At 59.5% G+C, this 13,146-nt stretch overlaps 1 protein-coding gene across 14 annotated transcripts in view; it reads left to right on the top strand.

Moving 5' to 3' along the window:
- Nucleotides 1-13,146, top strand: part of EPB41L1 (erythrocyte membrane protein band 4.1 like 1) — a 64,059-nt gene that overhangs the window by 20,575 nt on the left and 30,338 nt on the right. Inside the window, exon 1 of one of the 14 annotated variants that reach the window (XM_088064680.1) lies at nt 9,040-9,131. The exons of the other annotated variants lie outside the window; for them this stretch is intronic. The gene's annotated coding sequence lies outside the window, so the exon portion shown is untranslated. Of the gene's footprint in view, nt 1-9,039; nt 9,132-13,146 lie in introns of those variants that run through there. 14 annotated transcript variants of the gene reach the window in all.

Below are 13,146 nucleotides of genomic sequence, written 5' to 3'. Positions count from 1 at the left end.
AACAGAGGCACAGGATGATGCCTGTGGCTGCAGGGAGGGTGGGATGAGGTGGGTGGTGGTGACTGGGGAGGAGCAAAGCCTCTCCCAGCACCCCAGTCTGCTCCTGCAGGAATTGAGGTGTGAGGCCAGCAGGGAGCTGCTTTACTGTAAATGGAGACCCTATCACTCTCCACAATCCCTGAAAGGTGCTTGTAGGCATGTGGGGTCGGGCTCTTTCTCCAGGCAGCACTGACAGAACGAGAGGACACGGTCTCTCTATACAGGTTGGGTATTAGGAAAAGGTGTTTTACAGAAAGGGTGATAAAGCATTGGAATGGTTTGCCCTGGGAGGTGGTGGAGTCACCATCCCTGCGTGTGTTTAAAAAAACCACGATGTGGCACTCGGTACCATGGTCTAGATTTTGGTGTTAGGGCTTGATGATCTTGGATCTTCCAGCCTAGTCATTCTGTTGAATTCTGGTGTTGAGAACACCAGGAGAGATTGTGATTGTCTGGGAAAAGACTTGGAGGCTAAAATACCCACCTGTGACTGACCTGAGCATCACTGAGGGAACTGAGCTGGATCTGAGGAGGGAACATGGAGAGGGGGATTGAGAGAAGTGTGCAGGGATGAGGGGTCAGAGAAAGTTTTGCACCAGAGGGCAGATTTGGGTGCTGTGATCACAAAGCTGTGCTATCCCAGCTAACAGGGACCTGCAGGAGCCAGGCAGAGGGGAGGAGTGAACCCAAGGTCCATCCAGCTGCAGGGTGTGTTCCCTGCAGGAGCAGCCAAGACCCTGCAGGCAGGAGGAGCCAGATGTGGGATTGGGCCCCAGCAGCGCTCGGTGCTCAGCTGCCTCTGCCCAGGTGGACACAGGGGAGCTGCTAGGGCTGCAGGGACCTCCCTGGGCAGCTCCACAGGGCTCTGGAGACCTCCTGCTCTCCGAGAGCCTCCAGATCAGCCCTGGGAAGGACCAAGGCTGCAACCTGATGGACCTGAGCAGGCACTTCCCAGCTGAGTCAGGTCCTGCAGGTTGCACAGTGGCTCTAGAGGGCTTCTGTGACCCACCAGGGCTGTTGGGTTCTCCATGCAGGACTGAGCTGGCACTGCCACTGGATCTCTGCTGGTCCATGGCGGGTCACGGAGGCCTGGGGACAGTGGGGAGCTGCAGAGATTCAGAGTGGAAAGGCAAAAGGAGTTTTGCCCTGGCTGCTCAAGACAGGAACACTCCAGATCTGGAGGGAGGGAGGTTTGCTGAGATGGAGAACACCTCTCTAGGCTGAGGAGGATAAAGCCTGGGCACAGATTGTGGTGCAGGAGAGGAGTTATGGAATCCCATACTGGTTTGGGTTGGAAGGGACCGTAAAGCTCATCGAGTCCCACCCCCTGCCATGGACAGGAACACCTTCCACCATCCCAGGCTGCTCCAAGCCCTGTCCAACCTAGTCTTGGGCACTTCCAGGGATCCAGGGGCAGCCACAGCTTCTCTAGGCACCCTGTGCCAGGGCCTTACCACACTCACAAGGAAGAATTTCTTCCTAACATCTGATCTAAATGTCTCTTGTTTTGGTTTGGAATGGTTCCTTCTTGTCCTGTCATCCTCTCTCCGTGTAAAAACTCTCCCTCTCTCTATTTCCAGTGCCCATAGGCCCTAGAAGGGGCTCTAATATCTCCCCAGAGCCTTGTCTTCTGCAGGTGAGCACCCCCATCTCTCCCAGCCTGGCTGCAGAGCAGAGGGCTCCAGCCTGCAGTCCCTGTGGCCCTGGCAGAGGAGCCTTGCCCCGCTCTCCTCCCCACCACAGGCAGACAATGCTCGCCAGGCTGGGCTGGATGGATGGAGGTGCTCCCTGGAGGAGCTGAGTGGGTTAAAGCACCTCGGGAGGCATTGTCTCCCTCCCCATTGTGGGGTGCAGGGGCCCAGAGGAGGCTGCAGGCAGAGCCTCGCTCACCTCGTGATTCAGCGCTCGGTGCCGATGATTCACGGCAGGACCACCACGGGCTGCGGAGCGGGGATTAACGGGCTGCAGCACGGGGGGAGAGGGAGAAGATGTTTTCCCTCATCTTATCAGCGTTTCCTGAGCCTGCCTGCCAGGTACAGCAGCTCTCAGCTGGGGAGATGTGCTCTGCCTGCCAAGGGAGCTCCAGCACATCTGGCACAGCTGTAAATCACAGAATTGCTGCTTTGGGTTAAAGACCATCCTGTTCCACATCCCTGCCATGGCAGGGACTCCTTCCACTGTCCCAGGCTGCTCCAAGCCCTGTCCAGCCTCGGCCTTGAGCACTTCCAGGGATCCAGGGGCAGCCACAGCTGCTCTGGGCACCCTGTGCCAGGGCCTGCCCACCCTCACAGGGAAAAATTCCTTCCCTGTATCCCATCTAACCCTACCCTCAGCCAGTAGGAAGCCATTCCCTCTTGCCCTCTCACTCCAGACCATTGTCCAAAGTCCTTCTCCAGCTCTCCTGGAGCCCCTTCAGGCACTGGAAAAGGCTCTGTGCCCATTTTTCCAGGCTGAAATCCATTCAGCTATTCTGAACTGATCCAAACATGCTTCAAAAATCTTATTTGGGCATCTTTCCATGTCCTTTCTGGGCTCAGATACCCTCACCTGGAGCCAAAAGAATTGCCCACAGGTACAATCCTCTCAGGCCCTTGGCCCATCCTCGGTGCTGTAGCTCAGAGTGAGGCCAGAGGCTGTTCTGCAGCCTCAGTGCATGTCCAGGGCAGTGCTTCTCTGCCTCTGCTTTCCCCCTGAAGGACTTCTGCAGAGCAGGTGCCCTGTGCCAAGCTGGATCCTGATAGTGGGGGGTTTCTTGGTTGCATTTTGCAAGTCATTGAGGAGTTCTCAGTTTGGGTGTTTGTCGTGTCCGAGCACTCAGATGCCAAAGGATTCTCCCCAGCTTTGTGAGGATACAAATGCTGCTGCTGTAAATTTGAACAGAAGTGAGACTGGGGAAATGTTTTCTTAGCAGAAGAGAGTCAAAGCCAGGTAAGAAAGGTTGTTCCAGGCTGAACCTCTTGCCATCCATCTCTGCCAAGGCTGCTGAGGGCCAGCTCAAGGGGGATGTGTGGGCATGGTCCTTCCCTGGATGCTATTCCTGGCTTCTGTTCAATCTCCTCTGACACCTTTTAGTCCTTTTGTGTATCTGTGAGATGCTTCAGAGGATGGAAATTTCCAAGTTCCACTTTCCCTGCAGCAGCTGGAACCCAGCTAAGCCACGCAAGTGCTGTAGGGCTCAGGACAGAGCTTCAAACCTCAGCTTTAGGGGTGGGTGCTGTGCACAGGTCTGGGGACCTGGCTGCTCTGGGGTTTGTGCAGGAGGGGTCAGGGTGTGGTGGCTGTGTGGTGGTGATGCTGCATTAATGTGGATAAACCCCACATTATAAATACATCCTGAATTGCAGACAGGCAGGGAAAGCAGCCTGGGCAGGGCTGATCCCTGCCCAGAGACAGCCAGGAACCTCTAAAGGGTGTTAAGCAGGAGGGAATGGGAGTAAAGCTGTTCCCCAGGATGGGGTGTGGGCACTTCTCACTGGGGCTGAGGGCTCCCAGCTCCTGGGAGATGTGGGGAGCTGATGGGGGACTGGGAGCATGTGAGCCTCATGGAGATGGGCACAGGGCAGCTCCACTCCTGCTCCCCCAGGCTTGGTGGCACGGCCTGTCCCCTCCCTGTGTCCTCCACAGAGGGTGGGGAGGGCTGGTGGCACCTCTCCTCTGTGCCCTTGAGGCTTACCCTGCACAAGGAGCTGCTCTGGGGCAGTGGGGGGCTCCCTCAGACAGGTCTGGGTCCTGGATCTGGCCAGCACAGCTACTGGGGAGCTTTGCTTTTTTCTTGCATTTTGCAAGTCATTGAGGAGTTCTCAGTTTGGGTGTTTGTCGTGTCCGAGCACTCGGATGCCAAAGGATTCTCCCCAGCTTTGTGAGGATACAAATGCTGCTGCTGTAAATTTGAACAGAAGTGAGACCGGGGAAATGTTTTCTTAGCAGAAGAGAGTCAAAGCCAGGTAAGAAAGGTTGTTCCAGGCTGAACCTCTTGCCATCCATCTCTGCCAAGGCTGCTGAGGGCCAGCTCAAGGGGGATGTGTGGGCATGGTCCTTCCCTGGATGCTGCTCCTGTTTCAGCTCCTGGGGGGCAGCGAGAGTCCAGGGGGTTGTGGGGACCCCAGGCACCAGAGCACTGGCCAAGAGAAACTGGAAAACACAAGGATGCATATCAAGGAGCCTGGCTGGTGTGGGAGGCCCTGGAGGTTTCCTGGAGCAGTGGGACACCCTGTCCCACAGGAGCTGGGGCGTGGCACAGCATGTCCTACCTCTGGGTGGGGGGATGTGACAGGAGCCCAGTGTGGGCAGCACTGTGGGGCTGGGCTGGGGGCTCCCTGCAGTGCAGCTCCAGTCCTGGGCCAGGACTCAGGTACCTTCTCCTCTGCACCTGAGTCCCCTCTGTGTCCCCCTGTCCCAGTGTCCCCTACAGGGAAGGTCAGAGCTGATAAAGGAGCCCATGTGCTGCTCCCCAGCCTGCTGAGCTCTGATTCACTCGCTCTCTCTTCTCCCCACTCTGATCTCCCTTGCACCCCTTCCTTTAAAAACATTTGTTCTCTTATATTTGATAATTGCCTGCGAGGCCTGAGCACCCCCGAGGCCTCTGAGCTGCCCTTGCCTTGGCAAAAGCTGAAAATCCTCTTTCTTCCCATCCCTGGGGACCCACAGAGGGGCTGTGTCCTTCCCTGCAGCATCCTGGGAGCCACTGTGCCCTGGCTACCAGGGGGATGTTTCCATGCCTGGCAGAGGGTTCCTCATCTGCCCCACGGATCCCCTTGGAGCTGTGGGTCCTCCCCAAGCACAGGCTGTTCCTGTTCCTATTCCTGTTCCTGTTCCTGTCCTGGTGGATCCCACGAGTCAGTGGCCCTGTCCCTGTTCCTCAGTGTGCAATCCTGGCATGGACAGGGGGTCTGGGTTGCACATGCTTGTGTTATTTAGTCTCGTTTGGGGACACTGGGGCTTTTCAGGGTCCTGGTCCTGTTTCAGCCTGCTGGTGGAAATGGGGTTTGTGGCTGAGCAGCCACAGGGTCCCCTCTCTGTGACAAATGTGGCTGGGAGAGGGTCAGGTGGGGAGGAACCAGAGGAAAGCCTACATTGGTGTCTGTAGATGTTCAGAAAGTGCCAGCCAGGCATTCCAAAAATGGGGAACTGGGCTAAACCCCACAAATATTTGCATAGCAGCCCATCCAGTGAGTGCTCTGAGGTAGGTGCTGAGGACAGAGCTGAGCAGATACTGAAAGGGACAAGTGGTCCAGTTGGGGTGTTTTGGTGTGGGCATGGATCAGCTGTGCCATGCCACAGCTCCTGGCCTCCCAAGTTCTCCCTTCTCCTGCTCCCACTGGAGAGGGCAGCAGGGACACGTGTGGGGACAGTGTCTCCCTGTGACTGCAGTGCCTGAGGGTGCCTCTGATGGCTGGAGATTACAGGGAACAATGAGCCCTCACCTGGATTTAAACCCTCCAGGATTGATGGGGTGTTTCCCTTTTGGGGACCTGAGATGGCAGCTGGGTGATGCTGGTTCCGAATGCCAACATCCCCCAGCTGGGTGAGGGGCAGGGAGGGTGCTTTGCTGTGCCTCAGTTTCCACTGTGAGGACTGGGTGAGCTCAGGGAGGGGACAGGGAGTCCTTTCCCCCAGCATGAGGCCAGAGCAGCAGCTCTGGGCCAGTCTGCTCCCCACAGTTCCCCTGTGAGCAGGGAGAGCCATCATGCCCCTGGGCCCAAGAGCCAGCTCTGAGCAGGGCTGGTGCAGCCCAGGGCCCAGCCCACGTTCCCTCTACTCCAGGCATCCCCCTGGCCCTGAGCTGTGCCAGCCCTTCCTCTGCTCGGGGTGCAGGGCAGTGGGGCACCCCCTTCCAGCATTGCCCCTAACACTTCCCTCCTTCCCTGGGGGAGTGCCAGAGTGTCCAGGGAGGGACGTGACCAGGGCTAGTTCAGATGACGTTTTTCAATTGATTTTCCAGCCTTTCCAGCACAGCAGGGATTGGTTTTGCCAGCCCTCCCTCCACCCCAGCTTTATTGCTACCAAATTAATGAGGAACATGTTGGTGCTTGAAGTCAGAGGCTCTATCAGCAGCTCCCAGGCTCCCAAATGCCTCCAGAAGGATGGCTGGCAGCTTTGCCAGGGTGATGGTGTAGGGGTGAGACCGGTGCCTCTCTGCCCCCACAGCATCCTCTGCCATGATCTGAGGGCTTCCTGGGACACTGAACTGAAACCAAAGTCCAGTTCAGCCCTGACCTCTTCCAGGACTTGAGCTGTGTTCCACTGTGGTCTGAGGGAGCTAGCTCTGCCTCCCTGCCTGAGTCACCAAGTGATGCTCCAGGTGGCAGTGGGGGACACAGCCAGTGCCCTCCTGTGCCATGTGGAATCACAGGGATGTGAGGAAACGGTGCCATGGGGTCAGCAGGAGCACTGGAGGACTCTCCAACAGCACTGCCTGTGCAGGAGTTCAGCTCACTGCTTGCTTGGGGGGCACTTTTGGGGCAGGGGGAGCACCTGTGGGGCCCCCAAACTGCTCCTTCCCACAAGAGGAGTCTTGGTGTTGTTCCTTGGGTGAGGAGGTGCAGGATCAGGCCCAGGCCCATCTCCATGGGATGACTCAGGAGTTAGTTGGGTCCTTGCTGAGCCTGTTGTCACCATGGCAGTTTGGGGGGCTCTTCTGGGGGGTGGCACCATGGCTGATGTCCCTCTGCTGGCCCCATCCCTGTGCTGAAAACATGGATGAAGGTCTCTCGGGCTCTGCCTCCCTCTCCTAAGTGCTGCCTGCGTTGGCCTGTGCCAGCCAAAGGGGGTCACTTGCCCCTCCTGAGAGAGGAAATGTGGAAGCTTTGTCCATGGGGTGCCCAAAGGATGGGGCCAGGTTCTGCTCAGCAGTGCCCAGGGACAGCCCCAGGGGCCACGGGCACAAAGTGACACACAGGAGGGGCCCTGTGAGCTCAGGAGACACTTCTGCACTGGGAAGGTGGCCGAGCACTGGTGCAGGTGCCCAGGGAGGTGATGCAGCCTCCACCCTAGGAGAGACTCAAAAGCCACCTGGACACATCCTGGGCAGCTGGCTCTGGGTGGTCCTGATGGGGCAGGGGCTGTGCAAGGTGACCTCCAGAAATGCATCCCAGCCTGAGATTCACTTCTCAAGCACAGTGCAGGGGTTCAGCAGGGCACAGTGGGGTCCTCCCTGGGCACAGTGAAGATGCTGATGCCACAAGGCCCAAGTGCCTGCAGGACCCCCTTAGAAACCTGTAGCTGTTCAGGTCTCCCCAGTCCTTGTGCACCCTGGGGGTCTCACAAGTCATGGAACCACTGAGGTTGGAAAGAATTCTGTGTGTCAAGTCACCCCTTAACCCTGCACTGTCAAGGCCACATTCACCCATGTCCCCAGAGTGCCACATCTCTATGTCCTTTAAATTCCCCCAGGGGATTTCTCCCACTGCCCTGGGAAGCCAGTGCCAGACCACCCTTTCCAAGATTTCTGGAGCCAAGAAGTTTCCACAGGCCCCTCTGCAGTTAGTGGCTAGAGGATGCAGTGGGTCCCATCCAGCCTGGCCAGAGCCTGAGCCCCTTTCTCTGGGTCCATCATTACTTCCTTCCAGGCATGGAGAGAAGATTCTTCCTGCCCTTGTTTCCCCAAGCTACCAGATGGAGCTGCCCAGGAGCTCTGTTCAGTTGTGGGTGACACCAGCCCTGACTAGTGCTGAGCAGCCAAGAACTGGTAGCCCCCAGCCCCAAACTCCAGTGGCTACACCCTCCTGGAGAGTTGGGAAAGGGGGAGATTCAGGGCTGGAAGTGTCATCAGGGATGCTGAAGCTGCCTAGGCACGGTGGGTGCTCCCATGGGGGCTGCATGGTCTGGAGGAGCTGGAGGCCTCACTGGCCCCTGGCCTGCCTGAACTGTGGGGATTGCACTGCTGAGGTGTTGGATTAGGGTGCAGACCAGGCAAGGATTTTGAAGGAGTGTGAGTTTGCTGGGAAGTGTGGGACTGCTGGCTCTCCCTGGCTGCAGGCTTGTGTGTGTCAGAATGGGACCCCCTGGGCTGTCTCAGTTCAGTGGCTCAGGAGTCCCTGTGAAGGTGCCCAGCCTCGGGAAGAGCTCAGAGGGAGGGCTGTGGGGGCTGGGACCCCTTCCCTGCCCACCTGGTTCCCCCAGGGCTGATGTTCTTGGCTGGGGGAACAGTCCATGAGCATCCCAACCTGTGGGTACCACTTGGGGAGCTGGGCAGTCTGGGTTTCTCCTTCTGCATCCAGCATGGTCACACTGAGTGCCTGCATCCCCAGAGCCTGAGCTCTCCCAGCCAGTCCCCGGACTTGTGCCTTGTCCCCTCGGGTTCCTGATGGCTCAGCATGCCCAGGACCTCCATCAGCGTGTGCCAGAACTGGTGGGTCCTGCCTGGGCCCTGCTGCTCCCACAGGCTGCCCACAGCTGGGTACCCCAGCCCCTGGCTGCCCCCCAGGACCCCACCCGTGTCCCTGCCTGTGCTGTGACAGCAGGACCTGTCCCTGTGGCGGGTCAGTGCTGGGCTACAGAACCCCCCTGTAGTGTTCCCCGTGTTTGCTCCGTGGGGCTGTCCCTGCCGGGGAATGAGCAGGGGACACAGGGATGTGCCGGCTGGCACGCTCGGCTCTTCAACCTGGACAGGGCCGATGAAAGAGCCTCTGTTCGGCCGCCGCTGCTGGGGCGAGCGGGGTGCTGGCTTGTGATGCTAGCACAGTGTTTGCTGCCCCGGGACCCCCGGGGAGTGCGGGACAGTGCCGGGCTACCTCGGGATAAAGATGTGCAGCCGAGCTCTCCTTCCCCGCCGGGCGTGCTCAGGGAAGGACCCGGCAGGAGCGGCCGGCCCGGGATGAGTCAGGAGTCTGGGGGGACGGGGGGCGATGGGGCTGGCACCGGCATCCCCGGGGGATGCTCCCGGCACGCTGGGCCGAGAAAGCAGCCCCGCTCCCCGCTCCCAGCTCCCATCCCATCCCGGCTACGGCTGCAGTGCACATCCATCCATCCCTCCATCCCTCCGTCACTGCGCGGGGCGTGGGAAGAGGCGGCTCTGCAGAAAGCGCTGCCTCGGACGCAGCGCCAGCCGGGCGGGATGAGCCGAGCCGGAGCCATGGGCTGCTGGCAGCCAGGTAGGGTCCCCCAAAATCCCTGTGCGATGCTCACCCTGCTGCTGCCGCTGCTGCTGCTGCCCTGCGCTTCAGCCGGCAGCGGGTGCCTGGGGACGGCTGGGAGGGGTGCGGCTCCTGGGGCCGTGGGGGATCTTAGAGGTCTTTTCCAAACTTGCCGGTTCTGTGATTCTATGACGGGGCACTTTCACAGCTCGGGATACTGCAGATCTCTGCCCCTGCCAGTCCCCCGAGAGGAGATCAGGGTTCGGTCTCCAGGAGCAGGGGATCCCCTGTGCTGCTGATCCCCCCCTTCACCATAAACAGCTCATATGATTCTCTGGCCCTGCTGCATAGCAGCACAGGAGAACTCTCAGGCTGCACTGCGGAGCAGTTTGGGGATCTGTGTGTCCCTTGCCAGGGGTGAGGTCCCAGGGGTGGCACCAGGGCCCAGGGATGGCGCTGGGGCTCAGGGTGCTGGGTGCTGCTGGGGCTTTGGGGCTGCTTTCCTTGTTTGCTGTTTCTGTGTCCCCGGAGGATTCCCAGGACTCTCTGCCAAGCTCCCCTCAGGTTTCCAGGATGGCTGCAAGGCTCCTGTCCCCTGCCAGCTCAGTCCTGCCCGGTCGGGTGCTGGGTGCCATAGTCCTGGTGAGAATCTCTGTTTTTCCTGGGGGCTGGCAGGTCCCTGCCCCCTGCCCCGTGCCATGCAGGGCCCCCCACATCCGTGTGTCTCTGGCTGTGTCTGTCCCCCAGCGTGATCCCACAATGTGATGGGGGCTTTGCTGCCACCGTCAGCCCCACGGGCCCTTGGCAGGGGTGAGGGAGGAGGTCACTGGGTTGTCTCTGTGCCCCCCACTTGGGCACAGGGAGCCCAGTCTGGGCACTCGGCAGGGGCTGCTGCCTGCCTGTGACCGGGATGCTCCGGAGGTGAAGCCTCAGGGATGGGCAGAGCCTCTGCAGGAAGCGAGGGGCGGAAGGGGGAGCCCAGGAGAAAAGGGGGATGCTCGGCCTTGGAAACCAGCCCGGAGCTGGGAGTGACTGGGCAGGAGAGGGGGAGAGCAGGCTGCAGGGAAGGGAAGGCTCTGGGAGAGGAGCGCTGCAGAGACTGGAGCTGGGATATGCTGGGAAAGTGCTGGGGCAAAGCAGCTGGGAAATCCATGCTCCGGCTTGAAGGGGAAGGAGGAGGAAAACACCAAGGGGAGGAGAAGCAGGCAGGGGGATGATGGGAGGAGGTTCCAGACATGACAAGCAGGTCTGCCTCTGATCCTGCTAAGGCTTCCTTTGCAGTCAGCATTCCCACGTGCCTGTTCCGGTAGCCTGCAGCTCCATCCGGCTGCAGCCCTCTCCCCTGAGAGAACATCCCCCAGCCCTGGGCTCCAGCTACAGCAGCATCGAGCCAGCCCTTGCTGGAAACGGGCTGGGTGCTGAAAACTTGCCCTTGCTGAAAACCAGGCATGGGGCACCAGGGCCTGTGGGTGCCAGGAGGAGCCCTTTGGCCACTGTCCTGCACAGGGCAGGGTCTGGGGGTCTGTGCTGCTGCCTCCAACAGCCCCAGCCCAGGATTTGCTCCAGGGGGACAGGCACGAGCAAGGCTGGGTGTTGGGAAGGCTGGTGCCCAGCAGGATGGGGTCCTGCTCCTGCTGTAGGAAGTATTTAGAAAGAAATAACTTTAGAACTCCATCAAGTTCACTGCAGTTGTGGTGTAAACCTTTTACAAGTCAGTGACAGCAGGTATTTCAGTGAAATTTCCCCTTTTGGCAGCATTCTGGATCTGTGTCCTTTCTGAACCTGTGGCCTCCATTCTGGGGTCTCTGCTGGGGCAGCAGGAGCTGAGCTTGCACAGGGAAGGTGCTGTGGGATGGGCAGGGCTCCATGGCTGCTGATCCCTGCCTGTGCTGTGTGGCCCCCTCCTGTCAGGGACAGCTCCTGCCCACGGCACAGAGCTGCTTCCAGGGCAACATCTCCTTCTGCAGCTCTTGAGGCCATGGGAAAGGCCATGGGAAACAAGAGAGACAAAGGGCTGGGACAGGTGGCACCGTGAGTGCTGCCCAGGTCCCTGCAGAGGGTGTCCCCAGGGTGTGAGCACCCCCAGCCAGGCACAGAGGGTGCTGGTGGTCATGTGGGCCTTGGAGTCCTTCTCCCACACCCCAGGTGCAGGTGAGCACAGGTGACCAGGCTGCCACGGAGGGTGGCAGTGTCCCACTCCAGGTGCCACCGTCCCCAGGGGCTTGGTGCTGCCAGGCTGGGACTGACCCTGGGCTGCAGCAGCACTGGGGTGAGTGGCAGTGCTAGAGGAGCCCCAGCCCTCCCACTTAGCCCCAGAGTGGGCCGGGAATGGCTCCTGAATGCGGCCCTTGTGGCCCAGGAGCGTGGCAGTGCCAGCGTGGTCCCTCTGGCAGGGCTGTGCAGCTGCAGGGCTCAGCTGCAGTGGGGCCATGCCCAGGGCCACTGCCCCTGCCAGCCCTGGCTCCCTCAAACAGCTCCCAGACCCCAGCAGTGGCCCTGTGTGACCCAGAGCCTCCCCAGCAGAGCTGCAAGGCCAGAGACTGAGGGATTCCCTGCCCTGGGAGCAGGGAGATGGTCCCTGGGGATTTGCCAGGTTCCTTTAGCAGAGCTCGGCCGTCCTGGCACTGCTGTGCCATGCTCTCACTGGCTTCAGCTGGAAGGCAGTCCCTGGGATCAAGCTCCTGGCCCCCCATCAGAAGGTTGGAACTGGAGTAAAAGGGAGTGAGATAATTCCCAGCTTAATACCCTTAAAAAAACCCCTCATTTCTTCAGGGATCACTGCAGGGAAAAAGCAGTTTGGAAGAAAGTTGAGAAATGTCAGGCACAAAACTCAGCATGTTTTTGGCCCAAAGTGATGCTTTGTCATTGTAGAGATTTCGTGTTGATTAAAAATTCACACACTGAGATCCAAGCAGAAGTGTTTGGGAATGATCCATGCAGGGACTTGGGCTGGGAGTGAGCAACTGCTTGAATTTGCAGTGGAAAAACTGCAGCCCTGTTTCCTCAGTGGAAAAAACAAACCATTGGTGACCTCTGAAAGCTCCTGGTGGCCTTGGCCAGGCAGTGGGGTCTGTGAGGAGGAGCTGATGCTGCTCAGGGCTGGCTGTCCAGCACGTCATGGCCAGGAGAACATGGTCCTGGGACAGGGGGTGAAATCCTGGCCCTTTGGGTGTGAACTGAGGCCTCTGTTGTGAGCACGCAGCCAGCGCAGGCACGGGAGGGGGATGTTCCCGGGATCTCCTGGCTGCGAATCTGGCGGAAGGCGTAGGCTTGACTCCCTGTCTTCTCCGTCACCTCCTCTCCGTTCCCTCCACCCCCAGAGCCAGTTTTAGTCATTTTCCTGGGAAGGTTTCACATCTTCCCACTGCTGAGGACACCTGAAGGGCAGCAGTGGGACAGGAGCTGTGGTGTGGGATGGGTTTCTTTGTAACACTGAGCTGAGCCTGAACAATGCAGTGGATCCACCAGGGATGGGGCATCCAGAGGGTCCTGGACAGGCTGGAGGAGTGGGCTCACGTGAACCTCCTGAAGTTCAGCCAGGCCAAGTGCAAGGTCCTGCAGCTGGGTCAGGGCAGCCCCAGCAGCAGCACGGGCTGGGGGCTGGGTGGGTTGGGAGCTGCCCTGGGGAGGAGAAGGACAGGGGGTACTGCTGGTGACAATTGGATGTGACCTGGCCGTGGGGACTGGCAGCCCAAAAACCAACCCTGTGCTGGGCTGATCCCACAGCGTGGGCAGAGGTGAGGGGGGATTCTGCCCCTCTGCCCACTCAGGTGTGACCTCACCTGCAGAGCTGCCTCCAGCTCTGGGGACCCAACAGAAGAGGGATTTGGAGCTGCTGGAGTGAGTCTAGAGGAGGCCACAGAGATGCTCCAAGGGCTGGAGCCCCTCAGCTCTGGGACAGGCTGGGAGAGCTGAGGGTGTTCAGCTGGGGAAGGCTCCAGGGAGACCTTAGAGTCCCTTCCAGTGCTTAAAGGGGCTCCAGGAAAGTTGGAGAGGGACTTGGGACACAGGATGGAGTGACAGGACAAGGGGC

Source organism: Pseudopodoces humilis, chromosome 19, assembly GCF_049639895.1.
Source record: "Pseudopodoces humilis isolate 2021_Gansu_Grassland_sample_001 chromosome 19, ASM4963989v1, whole genome shotgun sequence".
NCBI classification, from domain to species: domain Eukaryota; kingdom Metazoa; phylum Chordata; class Aves; order Passeriformes; family Paridae; genus Pseudopodoces; species Pseudopodoces humilis.
The sequence above is the reverse complement of the archived record's forward strand: the minus strand, read 5'-3'. Positions and strand labels throughout refer to the sequence as shown.